Source organism: Austrofundulus limnaeus, unplaced genomic scaffold (genome assembly GCF_001266775.1).
Source record: "Austrofundulus limnaeus strain Quisiro unplaced genomic scaffold, Austrofundulus_limnaeus-1.0 Scaffold228, whole genome shotgun sequence".
NCBI lineage: Eukaryota > Metazoa > Chordata > Actinopteri > Cyprinodontiformes > Rivulidae > Austrofundulus > Austrofundulus limnaeus.
Genome location: NW_013952630.1, coordinates 371278 through 379440, shown reverse-complemented (window position 1 = coordinate 379440; position 8163 = coordinate 371278).

The following is an 8163-nucleotide window of genomic DNA, read 5'->3' as shown; positions in this document are numbered from 1 at the left end:
CACACACACACACACGCGCGCGCGCACACACACACACACACACACACACACACACGCGCGCGCGCGCGCACACACACACACACACACACACACACGCACAAGTTTAGAGTGATGCTAAATGGTTATGTATTTCAGGTGTGTCTCTGTAATCTTTCAAAGTGCACTTTACATTTGAAAGCAGATTTCATGCACATGCCCCTGTGGGCAATTAGAGGGTAAGTGTCAACAGTCAGCCTCGGCCAAATCATAACGCTCTTTTAGCTGTCTCCAGCCTTAAACTAACGCCATCACTTCCTGAGTTCTGAGAGGTGTTCTTTTTTGCCAAGCTTCTTGGCTCCCATACATGTCCTCCATAATAAATCCATTAACTTGAAATTAGATTTCCACATGTCATAGAGAATGCATGTGGCAGCATACCTCAAAAGTTTTAATGATAATCCTGGAATACAGAAGTTTGAGGATACAGCTGAGATACAAAACCCTGGCACTGCACATATCGATGTGGTTATAAAAGCTCTGTGAGTGAAAGCATTCATCTACTGTATGATCCAAACTACTATTGATTTAGTCAGGAGAAAAAAATGTACACTAAATAATTGTATCACCTTTGTGATGAAGTATTATATATTTTCTTAACATAAAAGCATATCTTCAGTTTAATATATTACCTTGATTTAATACTAAACTCAAGGAACTTCCAAGGATATTGAGTCATAATTTAAATGCAATGACTGAAAATATTAGCATGCTATAGGCCAGGAATGGGCCAGCCATCCTCTGTTAGTGTCAACAACAAAAAAATGTGACCCCTTTCCATCCTTTAAGTTGCCCGTCCCTGCTGCAGGCTGTGCTAAAGAGACAAACACATGTCAAAAATGTATATAAATATATTTGTTACCTGTTCACAAATTCGGCCTCTGGCCGTTCTTAATAACAATGGCAGTTCCTTTCTAGTCTCTGCTATGAGGGTTATTGTCTTTTTAAAAAAGGTGACAACTAGCCTTTAGTTTTTTATTGGTTCTTTGTTTTCTGTTCTATTTTTGTTTTTTAATAAGGCAGTATCCTGACACTGTAACTTCGCTTTGAGAATATTTATGTCTGTTTGCAGCTTCATCTGTTTGTTGAATTGAATAATTATGTGCAACTAAACCAACATATTTAGGGACAAAATGCTATCAACCCTTATTTCATATTATTTTATTGCTGTCTCGCTGTGTATTTTGGAGTATTTTCAAATGAATACTAAGTGTTCTTCTTTCTGGATATTCTACAGAAAGTATTTCTCATCATATTATACTAACACTGTGTTGCAGGCTTGTTTGATTAAGAGCTGCACAGGTGTGATCACGTATTTGGACACAGTGCCATAATCTGACTAAAAGGAATGATATCCAAACAAATCCTTTGTATCCTTTGCATGTACAAACATGATTGGGATGTTGAGCCTGAAGGAGGTACACGTGTCCATTAAACAGAGGATGTTTTAGAGTGTATGCAAAACACATTAAAAAGGATGCCTCAGTCTGGAAAACAGTCAAATAGAATTGAACACGATCTGTCTGAGTCAAGTATTTAGTTGTGGAAAACTAAATTGCTTCACTGGCAGTGAGATTTGTGTTAACTGTTTTAAACATGTTGGGAAAAAACTGGCCGAAAAGAAAATCATTTCCTGTCCAAACTCTTGGCAACAGTGAGATCCCATCAACGACTGAAGAACGTGGCGTGGTGGTCGTGTGACGGCATGTTGTTTCCAGCTCCAAAGCCAGATGAGTGCATCAACTCTTTCCTCGACTCAAATGGAAAACTACTACCTCAGCTACTGTAATTCCTGCACTGCTTACCAGAGCTTTGGTCTCCCTCCAGTTCTTTGTAAATGTCTCTTTGTATCTCTCCTCTTCTTTCTCTCATTCTCATTAGCCTGAGTCAGCATAACCCACTGACCCAACCCCCCTCTCTGCCTGTTGAACCTCTCTAAATGGAAAAAATGAGTGTCTGGGGGAGGGTGGGTGGGATGGAAAACTGCTGTTTGAATGTATGTCAAATGAACAACTAGGCTCCACATGCTTATCGTCATAGTGGATGATGTGGCAGACTTCTTCCTTCTTCATCTCCTGTTCTGTTTTTTTTTTGTGAAGATTATTTTCTTATCTCACTCTGTACTTAGCTTTTGATCTGTTTTTTTATTTGATCTCATTCTTTTTAAACAATCAAGCTTCAAATTTAGCCTCTCCACAATTCCACAACAAACAAAACTCTCTTTACAGAACGTGGCATCTCATTGATGTGGTGGATCTAGGATTTTTTCTAAGTAAGGGACCATCAAGGGGCCACAATATTCATAGAGGGGCCAAGTATTTGCTCAGTATCCTTGCACACAAATCCCTGGTTTTGGTAAGGTGTAAATATAGTTTGCACAGTAAATTCTCCTTACCAATTTTACATGCATTTTTAATGTACGTAAATAAAATACTTTCAAACACAGTGAGAAAATCTAGTCATCATTGGTGAGTTGAGAAACTTTTTTCTGCAGGATTGTTCAAATTTTAAGAAAAGAAAAAATACTTCTATCAGCTTGATTCATGCTGGAATTTCCTGTTGGTCTCACATGGAACTGCATCCAACATCATCACTCTTGGGCAAAGGGCAGATGAGTGACAGGACATGGGCACTTCAGGAGACCAATCAGTGCCCCTAGGTCCCACCCCTAGAACTGTCCCTGTCTCATTGGCTATGTTCACACTTCAGGCAAATGCCACCCAAATCTAAGTTTTTGTCCCATGTGACCATATCAGATTTTTTTCTTGACGGTTTGAAAGAGACAAATCAGATTTTTTTCAAATCCAACTCTTTTTAGATTGTGGTACTAAATTGGATACATTAGACATTTTTTTTCAAAGCGACCTCAGACTGTTCGCTCATGTTGCTGGTCATGGTCTGGACTTTTACTTCAGTGAGGTGGTGGTAAACAGATTGATCCGTGAAATAACAACTTTGAGTCATGCAGTTTAAATTTTGTAACTCTACACGTCTTCAGCTACAGAATAGAAGTCATGTTGCTTTGTCATTTTTCTTTGAATTTTCCATAACCTGAATGATTGAGAATCCACATAAACGTATGATAGCAACGTTGGTCTTGGACCGTATCGATACTAAAGTTACTGGACTGATACTTTACTTTTAACATGTTGCTTCGTTCCAAAAACAAAACATTGCACTATCTGGTCAGGGGCAGGACACTGAACTAAACAAATATGCCAGACAATTATTTAATCACAGCGGTTCCCCTACCATTTTTCATGCCCTAAACAGTGAGCTGAATGTGACATTGTGACATCATCTTCTGCTCATGTGGGTTGCATCAGTGCTCTGGAGTTCACAATGAAGTCTGATGGAGGTTGGGGCGGCTGTCACAGCAAAAATGCCAGTGTTAATTTAACACCCACAGAGTTAATTTCAACACCAACAAAGTGTCTATGTGTGTCCACACTTGCTGGTGTTAAAATAACATTTGTGAAAGTGCAGTATGGCAGCACCACCTCTGTCAGTCTGCCCCAGGGCAGCTGTGGCTACAATGTAGCTTACTATCATCAGTGTGTGAATGAATGATGCATGAACATTGTAAAAGTGACTTTGAGGGTCTCAAAAAGCTCTATATGACTAATGGTGCGTTCACACCAAACGCGATTTCAGCATCAGTAGCATCAGGTTTACATACAAAGTCTATGGTGGACGCGCTTCAAGCAACGTCGGGAAGTTCTGCGGCACCTCAAGCGCGATTAGAGCAGCGCGATTTGAACAATTTGAACGATCTGAGCGTTCGACGCGCTGAGGCGCAAATCGCTGAAGTTAGAAAATCTGAACTTTTGCAGCTCGACGCGCAGCGTCAACCAATCAGTGAGACTCCACTGTGTGACGTAGTGACATATTTCCCGACGGGACAGTTTACTGAATGATGTCCACTAACCTGAAACAGACAGAGCTCCTGTTCTTTAGCTGAAATGAGTGCTGCAGTCGTGTCCTGATCCGCAGCAATGCGTGACAGCGACTCATCAGACTGAAAAAAAAAATAGTCCTGAAAGCGAGCTGTGAGCCTCTTCTCTGAATTATYTGGTGAATTAATTATGAATTAATTATCTGATGAACGTGACACGTTCTGGCTGTCTGTAAATAAAGCAAAGCCACTTCCTCGTCCGACATTAAACAGAGCCCGACAGAGGAGGGAGGGGCGGGGAGGCTGTCGCCGTGCAGCGCAGCTGTCCTGCGTCTGACCTCAAAGTGCACAAGCTTCAAACTTCAGCGTTGGCTGCGATTTTGACGCTGAAATCGCGTTCGGTGTGAACGCACCATAATGCATTATTATTATTATTATTATTATTATTATTATTATTATTATTATTATTATTATTATTATTTAAAATATGATGTGAACAACCAAGTTTGGAGAGCATTAAGTCCTGCAATGTGAAAATATCCAAAATGAGCTTTAGCAGTTGAAATGTTTCACCTGAACATTAGTTTGATGCTATTTTTGTCCTTTTACATCAATAAAGCAGACCAAAGAGCTTGCAAAGACCTTACATGCACTTCTAATATATGCTAAGCTGATTCTATGGTTAGATTAGTGACCAACAAGAAACAGGGTTGAGTTTTAACTCAGTTTATCAGAAAATATCAGTGTCCTTCATAGTCTGACTCACTGGTGTGGTTTATTTTGTGCTCTTCTATAAGAATTCATGGCCCTCTCTTTCAGTATTGATTGACTGATTAATATCAGCACTCAAGCTTGAAATAGAATCCACTTCTGTATTTGCACGGAAGACACAGGGACTGACTGTATCTCCTCAGGTGCAAATGTGTATATAGGGCCTTCTGTGTTTCTGATTCCACAGCCTTCTTTGCTCAGCGGTCTACCTTATCTATGTGAAACAACCACAATCCACTCCTCCCGACTTCTCCCTTTGTTCTCCTCGCTCTCCAATCCCTCATCCTCTTAGTGGAGCATGAGAGCATGCAGTGGAAATAACTGAGCCAATAAAGACACTGCCAGGATCCATTGACTCCCTGCGCTTCACACGGTCAGTGAGGGAGAGAAAGAATCATAGAGTGGGGAGGTACAGAGAACAGGCCATTTCTAACCAGAGCATATCTGTGGATGGAAAGGGGGTGGTGGTGGATAACATGTGAAAGACATGGACTTTGGAGTGGATGGATCACTGATTGAATCACATATATGGATCCCTCTCCCCTGACGCCTCATCCACACCCAGGTATCCAGTTAATGGAGAGCTTGGCCCATTCTTCTGTACTCCCTGGGGTTCTTTGCAACAGGTGTGATCCCTTCCTGTCTGATTGCAAAAACCTGAGATTCTTGATGCCTGCTAGCAGCAGAGAGCTTGAGAGCCCTCAACCAAATCAGACCGGATTGCCTTTCAGCTCATTTTAAATTAGACAAGCAGAGGATTTTTTTTTAAATTGAGAAGGCTTACTTAATTTTGAGAGGTGTCTAGTTTACAAATACATAGCTGTTGCATTTAGAGTGAAGCCCCAGAGATGAACAGCTTAAACTGAACAGAAGGTTTGATGAAACTTTAGGCGCTAACAGGATAAAGCTGGTTAGGCCTTGCATCTCTTAAATCATGAAACGTTTTTTAGAATACCGCATGATTCTGGTTGACTAGCTCATTGATCCTGCGTTCTCAGCGATGCTCCCTAGCCAAAACCTGAAATTTGGCAAAGCCCACCTACCAAGCACAACATGTGCGATTGTAATGGATCATGCACATACTAACTGTTTGCAGTATGCCTATATACAGATACAAATTTTCTCAAACTAGGGACAGTCTAAGCATTCTGTACTGAGAAGCCTTATGTTCACTGTCAATTTGTTTAGCAAAAGCACAGACAGCATTTTGAAGTGAGGCCAATTTCATCGGAACCCTCATCTTCCCTCGAGGCTCTGACTCGCGTGATTATATCTCTGCTGTCGATCCGTCACAGCAGTCTATTATTTTGTTTTATTGTCTTTTGTTTTTCACTCTTTTTTTCTCCATGATGGAGCCTATTATGATTGTGTCTCTCGGGCTTGTCATCACAATTTAGTCCCACCTGGCAAAGATACGAATGGCTCATATGCATGTGAACTGGAGCATTTACATCAATTCTCATTGAAATTGTAGTTGCATGCCGCTTCATGACCTGATTTTCTTGTACGCGAAGCGGCGTTGTGAAGAATTGGTAGAGAAGACAAATCTGTTAACCATATGAGGCTCTCCAGAGGGCTCTGAAACAGCAGACTTTCATGTATAATACAGAAGCCGTCAAAATAATTGTATCTTTCTTGTCAAATGTTTCTCTTCTTCCCCCTTTGTGGGGTAGAAACACTCAGAGCACCTTTGAAAGAACGGTCTAGTAATTATTATGAATTCTGATCTGAGTTAATACAGCTTCAAACTTTAGCAAAGATTACACCTTCTTTGTAATAGTGACATTAATAGATGACAGCAGGGCACTGCAGGTGAACAGCTACAAGTTGAATTATCGTGAAAAAAATCTACCAACAAAGAAGACAATGCAACGTGATAATGTTATCTTGTTGAATCTATTAAAGCTTGTGCATTTTAACCTGACCTCACAAACATTTATGCTACGTTCACATCAAACGCGTTTTGAGAGGCCAAAAAGCGCAAAACGCCTCAAGTTGGACGCACTATGTTCAGACCGAAGAACGCACTGGTGTTCAGACCAGAACGAGAAGCAGCAGCAGCGGCGGCAGCAGGGTGTGGGAGGAGCGTGTCCTCGGCGGGTGAATAAAGATAAAATAAAAGAAAATGGCTTTGATTTATTTACTAAAGAGCAAGCGAACGTTGCGCACAGCAGATAATTAACTCACCAGATGATTTAGAGGTGATTTGTTCGGTTAGTTTCGTCACTCCAGAAGCTCCCAGCTCATGGACTTTTTTTTTGTCCCGAGCAGCTGATCCACATCGACGCTGATACTGTATATCCTGCCAGAAAATCCAACTGCACACGGTCGATTTCAGGTAAAGATCTCCAGTCCGTCTGTTTCGGTTTTCAGTGGGAGACGCGTCAAGCGGCGAAAAATTCAGATATTTCAACTCTGGCGGCGGCGGCGGCTTCCGCAGCACCGCATGCGTGGAAAATGCTTCCGCCATCTTGCACGCCGCCCAAAACGTACATGATGCGACGCACGACCCCTAGAGGCGCATCCTCCATAGACTTTGCATGTAAACCGGCCGCTTCTGCAGCTCAAAACGCATTCGGTGTGATCGTAGCATGATGCACCTCTTAAACAGGCGCATGGATGATTGTAGAAGTGTTGGTCAGGTACAGAACAATCAATGTATCACTGTACTCGAATGACCTCCAAAGTCACTAGATCTTAAACCAATTAGGATATGGTGGAATGGGAGATCTGCATCATGGCTGTGCAGCCGGCAAATCTACAGCACCTATGTGATGCTATCATCTGGTTTTGAGTGAATGGCCCAGCACTCTGAAGTGGTAACGTATAAATATGCAGGTCTGAGAACTGAGATGGTTTCTTGTATTTAAATCACACTCTCAATTGAACATATTACTTTCAGATGAACATATTTTGGCAAAAGGTTTTACATCCTATCAGATTTTTCTATTATTATTATTATTATGTGCTGGCCACAACTGATTAGCTTTAGTCAGCAAAATAGTCTTTATGTTTCAGTCACTTTTACAAATATTAGCTAAATTTGCGTTGTCCGAGTGAACTGGTCACATGGGATCTTTGTTTTAAGGAGGCATATTATGCTCTTAAATCATTCCTTTCCACATTTAAATAATTAATCTATCCCCCCCCCCCAATGGATTGCCAAATCCAGGAGATGGAGAGAGGTGAAGATGATTTGTGCACACAACGTGAGGTGGAAGGAGCAGTAGATATCCCGGGAGGTTTCGGACCAACTGGCTGCCTATGGCTACATGTGTGGATATAAACAGTGCTGCAACAAATTTAAACAGTCAGACAATTGAACAATGAAACCACAACAGTGTTTTTGTTCTCTTTCTTTCTTTTTTTCTTTCTTTCTTTCTTTCTTTCTTTCTTTCTTTCTTTCTTTCTTTCTTTCTTTCTTTCTTTCTTTCTTTCTTTCTTTCTTTCTTTCTTTCCTC